The 13,284-nt window shown below is 37.7% G+C and overlaps 1 long non-coding RNA gene across 1 annotated transcript; it reads right to left on the bottom strand.

Moving 5' to 3' along the window:
• Positions 1–1,033: 1,033 nt before the first annotated feature.
• On the bottom strand, positions 1,034–6,520 carry LOC134758262 (uncharacterized). The gene is made up of 3 exons (XR_010133250.1): positions 6,500–6,520; positions 3,328–3,505; positions 1,034–1,271 (listed from the first exon to the last, which is right to left on the bottom strand). It is a non-coding gene; the product is annotated as an uncharacterized lncRNA (long non-coding RNA).
• Between the last annotated feature and the right edge of the window lie 6,764 nt (positions 6,521–13,284).

Here is a 13,284-nt window from a genome sequence, read left to right as displayed (position 1 = left end):
TTTGATCTCCAATATTACTGTTCTATGATTGTGCAGATGTGGACCCAAAGAAAGGTCCTGGGAATTGGATACCCTCACAACCCTTTGATCTTTTCCACCCTTTGCTGCTCATAGGCAATGATCCTAAGTCTCACCTCACTGCCCATCCCGGGATTTTCTGAAGCATGAAGCAGGAAATATTGTCTAGATGAACTTTCCATTTATAGGATGACACAGACCCCTTATAGGAAGGGCAGGAACGGGTAGGAAATTTTAGTCTCATCTCAAAGGGTCCTGGGATACAGTAGTTGTTCTGACTACTGATGCTAATGGTTGATTCCACCATGTGATCTCTGACCCTGATCTAGCATGTCCTCCTGTCTGACTACTCTGGCCTGTCTGCCCCTTGGTTCTGTGTTTTGAGTTTCTCCGGTAACTTAATATCCTGGTTCAATGTTTTGACTGGGTTTTCTGTACTCTCTGGCAAGTCAGACATCCTGGCCTCCCACAGAGCACTCTGCTGCCCATAGTCTAGCAGTTCTGCCAGCTGAAGCTCAACTTGCACTGAGACATTTCCCATTAAGGCTTTAGTAACTACTATAACAACAGTTGCTTTCCAATTTCTGCTTGTTCTGAAACTACTTGCTAACTTGAGGAAGTTATAAAAAGTTATCTTCTCATTCTAAACTTTGTTTGCACTAAGCCTCGCCTCACTTTGTTTTTTCCCCATTTGAACTCTTAGTTCGGGTACATCCATTGGGGATGACTTTGGCAATTTATCCAAAAGGCGTATACAGAACTCTACATGAATGTGTGAATCATTCACAACTCTGAGGCTCTTTTATTTTCACTTATCAACCCCAGAAGGTTTTGCTTAGGTGCAAGGTGGATATCTTTTTCTGAAAGAGCTTTAGGAGTTTTTCCCATAAGAAAAGCAATCAAAGTGAGAACAGAGCCCAGCTTTCCAAGGAGCACTGGCCACAGCTGTCTTTATGAGCAAAGGACCAGAGGACGTGCAGCTGCTGGATCTTCAGGCTACCCCAAAATAGGCAGGGACAGGTCCCCAGAGTCACTCCCTCAGAGAGGCAGCAAAGCATGGCTTTGTCAGAGACGGGAATTGAGGAGCCTGGGCGGAGAGTGTGCTAGGCAGAAGTTTGAGATGTGGTTTCAGAATGAGGAAAGAAGGTCTCCAGACTTGCTTGAGAGATGTCAGAACAAAAAATAATAGGTAATCATTTGCATTATTTGTTTCTTTTCTTGGAAGTGGGCCTGTGGGCTGTGAATTGGATATCCTTCAAAGTTTTCCAAAAGACAAAAGTAAAACTAGAATTAAATTGTAATGTTTAATAGTTGTACATATTTTAGTACCTGATAAGGCAGTCTATTAGTTTTTGCTGTATAGCAAATCACTCTAAAACTTAGTGATATAATATAACAACCAATTATTTAGCTCTTAATTCTTACAGAGGCTGGTGAGGCCGGGCAATCACACTTCTGGGGCTTGGCTGGCTTTAACAAGGAGGAGAGTGAGTAGGGCATGGGAGGCACCTGATGCTATGTCTCTACTCTTGATGGAAGACAGTAAAAAGTCACATTGCTTCTTTTATTAAGAGGTGGAATCTATTTTTCCAGGCCTTGAATCTGGAATGCCCTTGTAACTTGCTTTGGCCAATAAAATATGCAGGAAGCATAGTTGTACCATTTCCGAGCCTATGCCTCAAGAGATCTATTCCCATTTACTCTCTCTCTCTCTTTGTTTTTTTTAGAACTCTGCTAGTCACCAATGAAATATTAATGAAATTTCATTGAAATCTGAATTGCAATTTTGGGAAGAATGCATGGTTTAAAACTGGCTATTTCAGGTAGAGAACCAAACTTACACAATATTGAGTTGCTTCAATAATTTAAGGAAAACTCATTATCTATCTTATGAAGCGGTAAATCTGCCATTACCTTTTACCCAACTCCATGAAGCACTAAATTTCTTAGGAAACAACAAGTGTTTAGGTTATTATTATTATTATTTTGGGACAGAGTCTTGCTCTGTTGCCCAGGCTGAAGTGCAGTGCCACAGTCTCAGGTCACTGCAACCTCTACCTCCCAAGTTCAAGCAATTCTCCTGCCTCAGCCTCCTGAGTAGCTGGGATTACAGGCGCCTGCCACCACACCCAGCTAATTTTTGTATTTTTAGTAGAGACGGAGTTTCACCACATTGGCCATGCTGGTCTTGAATTCCTGACCTCAGATGATCCGCCTGCCTTGGCCTCCCAAAGTGCTGGGAATACAGGCATAAGCCACCATGTCCAGCCTTATGTTTGTTTTGATTATCACAGACCTACTGCTCTGCTTCACTGATATAAACCAGATTCCATATGGAGGTAGCTATTACTGTATGACTTATAATCAAGCAGGCTTTTGAACCATGTGCATAAATTATTTTTAACATAAACTAGAGAAATTCATAGAAAGCACTTCTCTAAGATCCGGAGAAACAATTCTGAGTTTTGTTAGAATACACTAGTGACACAGACAGCATGGAAGCCTCAGAGTTTGAAAAAAATCAACAGCCAAATATGAGATTCCAGACCTCAACTCTGGGGTGGCTCGTGGTCTCAGACACATACAAATCATATAGAATGGCCTCACTGCCCAAGAACAAGTGGTCTAGAGTAGACAGTGACTGAGATTCACATGATTTCCTGTTCCATTTGGAAGGCAATCACATAGATCAGGTGGGAGAAGTGACAAAAAGATGCTTGAACAAACAGAAATAGGCCAAGTCCAAGTGAAATACACTTATAGCCAAGAATGGCTGAAAAATCTTGATACTCCCACACTAGGATGAAATACGAAAAGATGTTTCCAGTGGCCCTTCAAGGGCAGGACAATGAAGGAGATCCAATTCGAGAATATGTGGACTCTGAGAGCTGGAAAAAATGTAAGTTTGCCATAGCTTCTGAAGTCAGACCCAACAAACAAGAACCTGGGGCTAGAAATAAGCAAGTTCTCCAATTGCAGTCAGCAAACACCTCACCTATAACTTTATTCTCTGACTCCATACACTCCGATCAGACTGGATCTCAGTTTGGAGACCCCATTCACTAATTTGTCTTCATCAGGACGGGATGAGTCACAAATGGGAGGGGCACTTATCGCTGGTATTCACAAACTCTGCTATGGATAGGTAATGAAAACACTATCTCCTTGATAACATTCTGCTTCTTGATGTGGGTGCTGGTTACGCTGGTGTATTTAGTTTTTGAAAACTCATCAAATGCAAATGTATATGTACTATTTCTATATATTATGCATCAATTTAAAATGTAAAAGAAAAAAAAGAAAGATTACCTCCTAAATGCTTTCAACATTGAGGTTTGGACATAGGCCTGTATTTTTTTCCAATGAGTTGAAAAGGGACATCTAGAGGCAGCTTGGCTTGTAACTTGAGACGATGTTTTCCAGAGAAACAAATACTCTCTTTCATGTTACCCATGGTCCCAGCCCGAGCACACTCCTCTTCCCAGTCCTAGGAATGAAAGAAGGAATCATCCAGACACTACTCCGCTAAATCTGGCAGAGGCTCCTGAGTGCAATGACACTGACCAGGAAAAACAAAGATGAGGATCCTGCTGGACTGTAACTAGGACTCTGGAGTGCAAAATGAATGTTGACTTTCTCAATGTGGACAGTGACATACGTTTTACTACAGTTTCGCCAGAAATGCTTCATAACCATTTATTGTGAGAATTACAGTCAAGAGAGAAAATTATTACATTCTTTAGATGGTCCTTTTAGGTAAATGACCCAATCTGTGGAAAGTCAGGTTCTATCAGTCCTCAAGGGGACTGGGCTTTGTTTCATGGTGGCTGAGACATCAAACTACTTTGGTGGGGTCTGGATATATTCAAGAGAAGTAAAGCAGAAAAAATGGAAGTGAATGCAGAAGTTGAATGGGCAGAGAGAAATTGGAAACAATGAAATCTTTTCAGTTTAGCTTTGGATCAGGTTTTCACCCCAACTGACTTTAGAAATTCTTGGTTTATTTGTATAAAAGTCATAATAATCACTGTATGAGATTGTGGGAAAAATACAGGCTTCTGAGACTCACAAACCAGGGTGTGTTGGGCCTTAGATTCTGCATTGCTATCAATTTTCCTGGTAATACCAGCACTGTTGATCCAAAGACTCCACTTTAAGTAGAAAGTAGATAATGTTTGTAAAGCATCTGGTATACCATAGATGATCAGAAATAATTGCTAATCATTATTTTCAATCATCATTGTCATCAAAATCACATGTGTGAATTCCTTCCATTACAATTAATTATATACCACAACAATGATAATGTTATTAAGTTAATAATTGTAAAATACTTATTTCAGCAATAAACTCTGTCCGTATATGCTTATTCCTTATATTACACAATTTTTTAGTATTTACAATTTTAAAAACAAGAGACTATGAAAGCCTGTTGAATTTATGACATTTTTTATTCTCTCTCTTCATTGTAATAGATATAGAAGATTGTGTGAAGTATTCTTAGTATTGCCCAATTAGAAATATTATTACCAATAAGAATACTTTTGGCTTCATTCAGTAACAAAATGTTATGCCTCGTACAATATCACTTATTATATGTATAGAGGAGATAAATATTAGAAGAATATACACCAAATTTTCTGAAAATGACTGTCATCTTTGGAAATCACATTCTAATAATAGGAGTCTACTTCTCCTTCTTTTTCCTTTTCATGTAGTATAGTTTTATACTACTTAAATTTTGCATGATTCTTATGTTTGGCTTTGTAATTTAAAATATTTTTTAAAATAATTATTATTTTGGGTCTTTGGCTATGCTTGACTTTCCAGAATCCTAGCATCTTTGCAAAATAGAGAAAATTGTCTTAAGACTGAAGTGCTTCTTCTTAATGTCAAATGTTTTTACAGCACAATGAAGTACACAAGAAGACAGCTTTTCTAAAGGCCTAATTACTCCTTTTCAGGAAATTAAGCATTCAGTTATATAACTGTTAAATTGTACTGGGAGTCCAACTCTTTTAGGTCTTTGGTACTTTGGTTTAATATCTGAAATCAGTTATGCTATTAATTCTGTAAGTAGAATCAACTCAGAGTATACCCACTGTAGAGCAATGTGAGGGTCATAGTTTTGGGATATTTTTTCACAATGATACAAAGGACCTGAAGAAGACTATTGATTTCATGCCATAAAACCAATCAAAATGGAAATGTGTTGTTTGCTATTTGGGGTGATATCAAATTAAACTCTTCGACTGGGAAGGGATTTTTAGGCACTATGTATACCAGTCTCATTTTTAGATAAAGGAATTGAAGCCTCCAGGGATTAAATGAATCTGATATGTAATAAGTATGTTAGAACAAATGCCCCTGGAGAATAATGCATTGGTTTAAATTAAACTTCTATAAACGGTTTTCTCTCCTTGGTGTATAAAATTACTTTTGATACAAGCTTTAAAATGTCTTTGTGAGTTTCAAAGTGCTAGAGGTAAACTTTTACATTTGTTATATAATCTTTTGGGTCTTTTGGGATAAAACAATGAGGGCTCTTCTCAAACTTCAGCTTAGTGAATGACTTTACCTTAAAATATCCATAAACTTAATCATTTTCGTAACTGTTTTGATAGTTCCAGAGTTCCTGTCTATTCCCAAGTGCATGAACCCCACAATACCGTAGAGCTGGAGTGAAGATCTGAAGATCATATAAAAACAACTGACTGTAAATGAAGGTCATAGAAGGTGGAAACCACAGCTTAACATTAGAAGTTATTTTTCCATTTTAGATTTTCAACTGAAAACAAGAAACTGCTATAAGAAAAATGTCCCTTCAAATGTCTCTATTAAAAACAGAAAAGGATACAGATATGGTGAGGGTAAAAGTCAAAAGGCCCCAGTGTCGAAGAGTTCTCTGGGGACTTCTCTGTCAACACCTGGGATTGTCTTTTAAAGATCACCATGTCTTTTGGGCCTGGCCTACAGTGATAACTGGACTTTGGTCCCAAACAGCTGCATTTCTGATTTATCTACATCCATGGTTCATCTCCTTTTTTTCATCCTCTTTAGTAAGGAGATTTATGCCCATCCTCTGTCCCAATAGTTTACATGATATATCCTCTTTTTGGCAGCATTTTACAGAACAAAAGTTGACTACAGTTCTTAGGAAAAAGCAGAACTGTGATACTTTAATGATTTAAATCATGTGTTGTTTACCCCTTTGCTATCCATGTCAGAGTAAAGACAAAAGCACATATACAGTAATGGAAGAGAATGTAGCAAAAATGCATTGAATGACTTGTTTCTCTAAAATAAGAGTCATCAAATATTGAAATCAGCTAGCCATACTTCTAGTTGTGATATGAGTTTGTATCTGTGAGAAAAAAAATGCCATTCTTTTTTATGAAGAGCAGAAAGCCCAAACTAACACTAAAGTTTGTTCCTAATAAACTGAGCCAGGAGAGAGCAGAACACAAGCCCATATTATTACCCTTTCTAGTTTGATATCCAGTCCAGCTGAGGCTTCTAGCACAGCCACCCTCTGTCCTTTAAGTAATATTACAGATGATGTTCTGAAGTTGCCATGGGAATATACTCTCTAGTTTGCCTCTCTCATCAAAACAATAAAGACCAAAGTTTGGCAAGAGGCCATGGCCTCCGTCTTGAAAGACACCGGAGGGTCATTAAATGTCCCTAATCCACAGAAAGCTCTCACCTAACAGACAAAATCTAGATCAAACACTTCCTGAGGAAACTGTACTTAAATGGGACAAACATTGCCAGGTTGGCTTTATCACACTTTGTAGAAACACCCTGTGGTGGTGAAGACTTTTAAAATAATTTCCTCAACTGTGACAACTACATTTATTGTCTCCACTCAACCTCCATTTCTTACCCATGATTTGGAACTTGGATGTTGGGAGGCCGAGAGGGAAAGCAGCCTGAGTCTGTGGTGGAGAGGGAGGGAGGAGAGTGCCTGGAATCTCGCCAGAAAGTAAGCATGTGGAAGCACTTTGCCTGTCTTCTCGAGGACACCTGTGGACAGCCTACACACGAGGCATGCGGTGAGGTCCGTGAGACCTTACTCTTGAGTGACGCATTCAGCTCATCTTCAGAGACAAGTTGGATTTTCCCTTTCTCAAGCCTAAAGCTTGGAAATTTTGTTATCTTAGGCTCTTTAATACTCTCGATGAATAAAAGGAGAAACATTGAATATGACTGCTTATTTCCCCCCAACTCTAAATGGCCTTGTCTTACTTCACCAGGTCTCATTTTCTCCTTTCCTCCCCCATTTCCTTCAGACACTTGTACCCTCAGACATGTGAAATTAATTTTGGATCGATCACTTTCGACACTGGTCTTCAAGTTTTATTAATTTTTTTCCTAACTCATTTCCTCATTTTTCCCTGAAGGTAAATCACTAAACAAAATACTCTATTGTGAACAGTAAAAATCATTTAGTTGGCACATTGCCAGTTTCTGCTCACAGTTGATGTCAGGTGGCTTAGATGTATACAAGAAGCAATACAGCATTTTATGTGCAAATAATGCATTTATTTCATGGTGGCATTCAACAGAGTCCAGTTTCCCCTCTACAGTTAGAACGGTGAGAAGCAGTGATAACAACATCTCTCTGTTTTATAGACTCTTCTCCTCCGCCAATAACAGTTCCATGAGATAAATAAATATGGTGTCTTTCTACATTTTCATTTGACTAGCATTACCATCCTCACCATCCATCTCAGAGTTTGGGGTTTTTTTGTTTGTTTGTTTGTTTGTTTGTTTGTTTGTTTTGAAACGGAGTCTCACTCTGTTACCAGGCTGGAGTGCTGTGGTGCGATCTTGGCCCACTGCAACCGCTGACTCCCTGGTTCAAGCGATTCTCCTGCCTCAGCCTCCTGAGTAGCTGGGATTACAGGCAGGCGCCACCACACCCAACTAATTTTTGTATTTTTAGTAGAGATGGTGTTTCACCATGTTGAGCAGGATGGTCTTGATCTCCGGACCTCGTGATCTGCCCGCCTCGGCCTCCCAAAGTGCTGGGATTACAGGCGTGATTTGTTTTTTTTTTTTTTTTTTTGGAGGCAGAGTCTCACTCTGTTGCCCAGGCTGGAGTGTAGTGGTGTGATCGCAGCTCACTGCAACCTCCACCTCCCAGGTTCAAGCAATTCTCCTGCCTCAGCCTCTTGAGTAGCTGGGACTACAGGTGCATGCCGCCATGCCTGGCTAATTTTTTTGTGTTTTAGTAGAGATGGGGTATCACCGTGTTGCCCAGGCTGGTTCTGAACTCCTGAGCTCAGGCAATACGCCTGCCTTAGCCTCCCAAAGTACTGGGATTACAGGCGTGAGCCACCGCACCCTGCCACGGGTGTTTGTTTTTTTAGAGGCAGAGTCTCACTATGTTGCCTAGGCTGGACTAGAATTCCTGGGCTCAACTGATCCTCCCACCTCAGCCTCCCAAGTAGCTGAGTTATCCCATAGTTTTTGATGGAAATAACTTCTTGCTTGGATCAGCACTCTCTGAAATATGCTTCTGTACTCTCCCTCCACACTTTAATTGATGTGATTGTCAAATGAAAAGACATGTGGCTTAAGACAAGATCGTCTTTCAACACACTTTGGGAAAACTTCAGTTCTAATAATAGCAATCACATTGTGAATTTGCATAGCATTCTGTAATTTTAAAAGTACTTTCAGGAAAGAAAGACATTAGTTAGATCTGAAGATTCCAGTCTGTAGGGATGGCTTAAACTTTAAACCTCCTTGCTATTGACTGATTAATTTCTCCTTGTTCTTTTGATATTGCACTAAAATAGCATACTCTTATGAAATATTAAGTAATTAATTTTCTCACATTGAAAGAAACTAACAGGGTAAATGTCATGTTGTGTTCATTTAAAAGGCTTTTTAAAAGACATATTCAAAATGCTTTAGAGGACCTTGAAACAATGGAATTTTCATATCAGATGTATTTAATTTAATAACTCAGGTTAAGGATGGACTGTTTACTTCCTAAGCTCTGTTTTGATTTTCTTTTTCAGTTCACTGCATATGCAAGCTACATCATATAATAGATTATTTTTTAAAATTTTTGAAAATACAGAAACATAAAATACAGTACAGAAAAAGAAAATACAGTAAAGAAAAATGTAAGAAACAGTTACAGCTTTACCAACCAGGATTGATATTTACAGCATTTTGTAATGAAAAAGATAATGTTGAGGCCCCCTTTGTCTCACACTTCCCAAGGCATGTCTGTAGAAGTGGAAGTGTAGAAGAGGCTCATCGTTGTCCATCTGCTTTTCTGAAGTCTTAACGCCTGTTGTGATGAGAGTTAAAGTAGAGCAAACAATCAAGCTCTGAGACAATGTCTCCTCCAGCATATCGCCAGTATGCTAGCTGCCATTTTCTTAATCTTACCATGCCTATCTGACAAATGAATACTTCAATATAAGCAAATGGTATAACTAATCAATAATAATCACTATTAGGCACTTCATCAGCAAACGTTTTATTCCCAAACTGGTACAAATGTCTTTAGCAGTTTGGAGAGGTTTGCCACTACTAATGATTATGCAGACTGTTTTCTGGTATGGCAAGAAAAATTCACATAATTCCTCATGATATAGTGCCAGTGAAGCCACATAGAGACTCTAAATATAATTTCCCCTCTAAGTAAGAAAACACTCAGCAAGTCCTATTTTTAAAAGGTAAGCAGCTTATTTCTAAATTACTTTAAAGGATGACTGTTTAAATGTTAACCTGGGTGCTAGCTCTCTCAGGGAAAGAAATAGGAAGATGAAACACAGGAACATTCCTAGAAATGAGTGTGTGACCCATGTGGTCCTTACAGTAAGTTATACTAATTCTAAATTTATGTTTATGTGTTGTGGCCCTATTAAGCTGATCTAACTTTTCCATTAAGTGGGCAGGTAGATTTCCTGTAGTACTCCTGATTGCCTGAAGAGGTATACTGTTTTCTTGTGTTTCCATTACAACATAGAGACTAAGAGGGAATCCTCTGTGGTATTTTCACATAGGTTGTGAATCTTTTATCTGTAGGTTGTATTTGTATCTGAGAGGTGAATATTAATAGTCTCTTGGCAGCTGAATGACTTTCTTAAAAAAGGGGTTTCCCTGTGTATGGGTGGATTAACCTTTCAAAATACATGTTTCTACTTAAACCACTTAGTTACTGTTTGATTCAAAGAGTCTTAAAGACAGGTCTCCGTATTAGACCTTGTAGTACGCTTACCTAGATCTGAGAAGGACTTTCAGGATAGAACATGGTGAGTAACATAATGTCTTGTGCCTTTACTTTCATTTCGCTTACTTACCAGTGTTGGTTGTAACTTAATTTCTTTTTTAAAATGCATAAAGTTCTCGTATTAAAAAGACATATATAACTGATCAGGAACTCAGTAATATTAACAATTAAGATAAGGTTTTATGTGTTCCCGGTGAGAAATAAGATAGAACTTGTTGTAAATGTAATAATGCATGCTGTTTCCTTTACATTTTTTATTTTACAGCTTTTGCTAGTTGGCCCCTTTGTGCACATCAGATAAAATAAGCTTTGGAAATGACACATTTAACTATGTGAATGTTACCCTATTTGCTTTATTACTTCTAAAAATGCTATAAATAATAACTAAATGTAAGTACTTATATGAATAATTATGCTTTCCCTCTTGGGATATTACAGGGTTGAACAATCTTGACTAAGCAATGAGCAGAGCCAGCACCCATTTAGTGTATTCCTCTGCAGGGGACATTTTTCACCGTGTTCTTCATGGTGCTATAGAATCACATCAACGGGGAGCATAAAACATTCTAAAAGAATGTATTTCTGAATATAAAGTTACTGGACTGTTTTATTTAAACAGTCATATTTCCCAAATGAGATTGCAAAATAAACTTCCCTAGGAATAATTTAAGTGTGAACAGTTAAACTATCCTGCAAGGAAGGTTCATTTTAAAAGCCAGCAGTAGACAAAGGTAGACTAGATGCTTACAGGCGCAGTGCTGATATTTCTTGAATCTGATAACATTTGCTTTCTGGCTTAACCGCAAACTCCCTGCTGTGAAATGCTGAGAACTTTGTTCTTCTTAGGAATCTCGATCAATGCCCTGTGGCAGAGACTCCCAGAGTGTCCTTTCAAGTGGCACTGCATGCACAGACCTGTCCCCACAGTGGAAGGCCTGAATCGGGCCTTAACCTAATGAGCAAAAAGCAAATATTTGTGGAATGGATCAACGTTAACAAACTATTTTCAGACATGATCTTCTCAACTTTTTTAGTCTATTTTTTATATCAGAATTTTAATGAATTTTTAAAGTCTAGAAGAGAAAAACATTATGCCTTTTCATTTTCTCTTTTCCTTTTCACTCTGTCTCTCTTTCTTTGTGCCTCTGTCGCTATCTCTCTCTGTCTTTCCTATGTGTACCTCTGCCTCTGTCTGTTTTCCTGTCACTCTCTGTCTCTGTCCCCGTTTGTCTGTTTCTGTTTCTCTCTTTTTTGTCTTGATCTCTCACTGTGCCTGTTTTTCTGTCTCTCTCTCTTTCTGTCTCCCCTTCTGCTTGGTCCTACTGTCTCTCCAAGCATGTATTTAATTATCATTGGCTTCCAGTACAATTCTCTCAATGAAATTTGCAGCCATTATACAATTTCCCAATTTTAATGACATTAATGAGGCATGAATGAGGAAGAAATAATAATTTTTAAACATGGGAAATTGACTGTTAAATACAATTCCTCCTGTTAAAGGAACCTAAAGCACATAGCTGTCAAAGAGACCTGTGGCACAGTGTAGAAGAGACAGGCAAAGTTCCCATTTATCTCATCAGTCAAAGTCCCTGATTCCTCAAAAGTCCTGGGGGCCTCCTTGTCCAGGTCAGGGGCAAAGGTAGAGAAGGAGTGAGAAGGGGAAGGCAAAGGTTCTTACTAAGTTTTTGGCCAACTAAATACTTCCTGCTGAGGATAAAACCTTAGACCTCACTTTAACTGTTAACTTTTCAAAATTGCTCTTTAATACTTTACTCTTCAGCTCTTTTTCTAAACACTGCTTTCTTGTTAAGATCAGATAATGATGAATTATTAGAGGAACACCTATTACTCATAGTTGTACTCCCATCTGTTTGGAGTTGTGACAGTTTGGATCTTTCAAATATTTATTTCATGAAGGATAAAGACCTTAGAACAAAAAGAAATCACTTTTCACGTGTACATCCACAAGTCTTAAAGAAAAAAACAAGAATAAAAAATGCTTTTCTAATGAAATTGCACAGAGCATGAGTAAAAAATCAATTATATTTGAAAACATGGCCAAGATTAAATATCCCCTTTGTTTTGAAACAAAGACGTCATATGGGGGGAAAATATTCTAGTGGTTGCAAAGCACAATCCAAACAAATGAATCTCTTGATTAATCTAAGTATGTAAAAAACATTGGATGACAGTCACAAGGGGCAATTAGTACATAGTTAATGGATCATTGTGATAAGTAATAAAAATTAATCATTCTCTGCCATTGCTAATCTGACATGTATGAATTCTGCAAGAAGAAAGGATATAGGATGTAATGTAGTATTAAGCAGTATAGTTAATAAAATACATTTGAAGGCAAATGATCCCTTTCTCAGTTTTCAATTACATCTTAAATTTCAAATATGGTGAAATGTTTCCTTTTGATGTGAATAAATATAGATATATAGATTACAGCCAGATGACTCTCGGACACAGTGTATGCTGACACACTATATTCAGTATGCTGTTCAGTATGTTGTCATTTTTTTTCAATATTAGAGAATATGTTGTCATTTTCCCCCAAACTCTTTACTTAGAAAGGTGTTCAAAAATCTTCTAGGAAGATAGTTCACATTTTTTAAATTACGAAAGGCAAAACAATTGTAGATATTAAAATAAGAGAAAAATTGTTCAGCTTAACTTTAAGCTATAAAAATCAAATTTTATTTCTAATGAAAAGAAATACCTAAAATCATTTAACAGAAAAAAATGAGTAGAAAGATTATCAACTTTAAAGAGCTTAAGGTAGACAAATTAAAACCTGCCTAAATATGGGTGAAAACAATAAGATGAATTTCTAATTAGAGAGTGTTCTGTCACTTGTTTAAAAGCAAGAAAAATATCAAAAAACATAACCATGAATAACATGAACATTAAAATATAATTAGTCTGAGAGGATCATGAGCTTTACAGGTAAAAGCCAAAGTGTGGATTCTGTATCGGAAGTCCAGTGCTCAGGGATCAAGTCT

Source organism: Gorilla gorilla, chromosome 3, assembly GCF_029281585.2.
Source record: "Gorilla gorilla gorilla isolate KB3781 chromosome 3, NHGRI_mGorGor1-v2.1_pri, whole genome shotgun sequence".
Lineage (NCBI taxonomy): Eukaryota > Metazoa > Chordata > Mammalia > Primates > Hominidae > Gorilla > Gorilla gorilla.
This window is presented reverse-complemented; position numbering and strand designations above follow the sequence as displayed.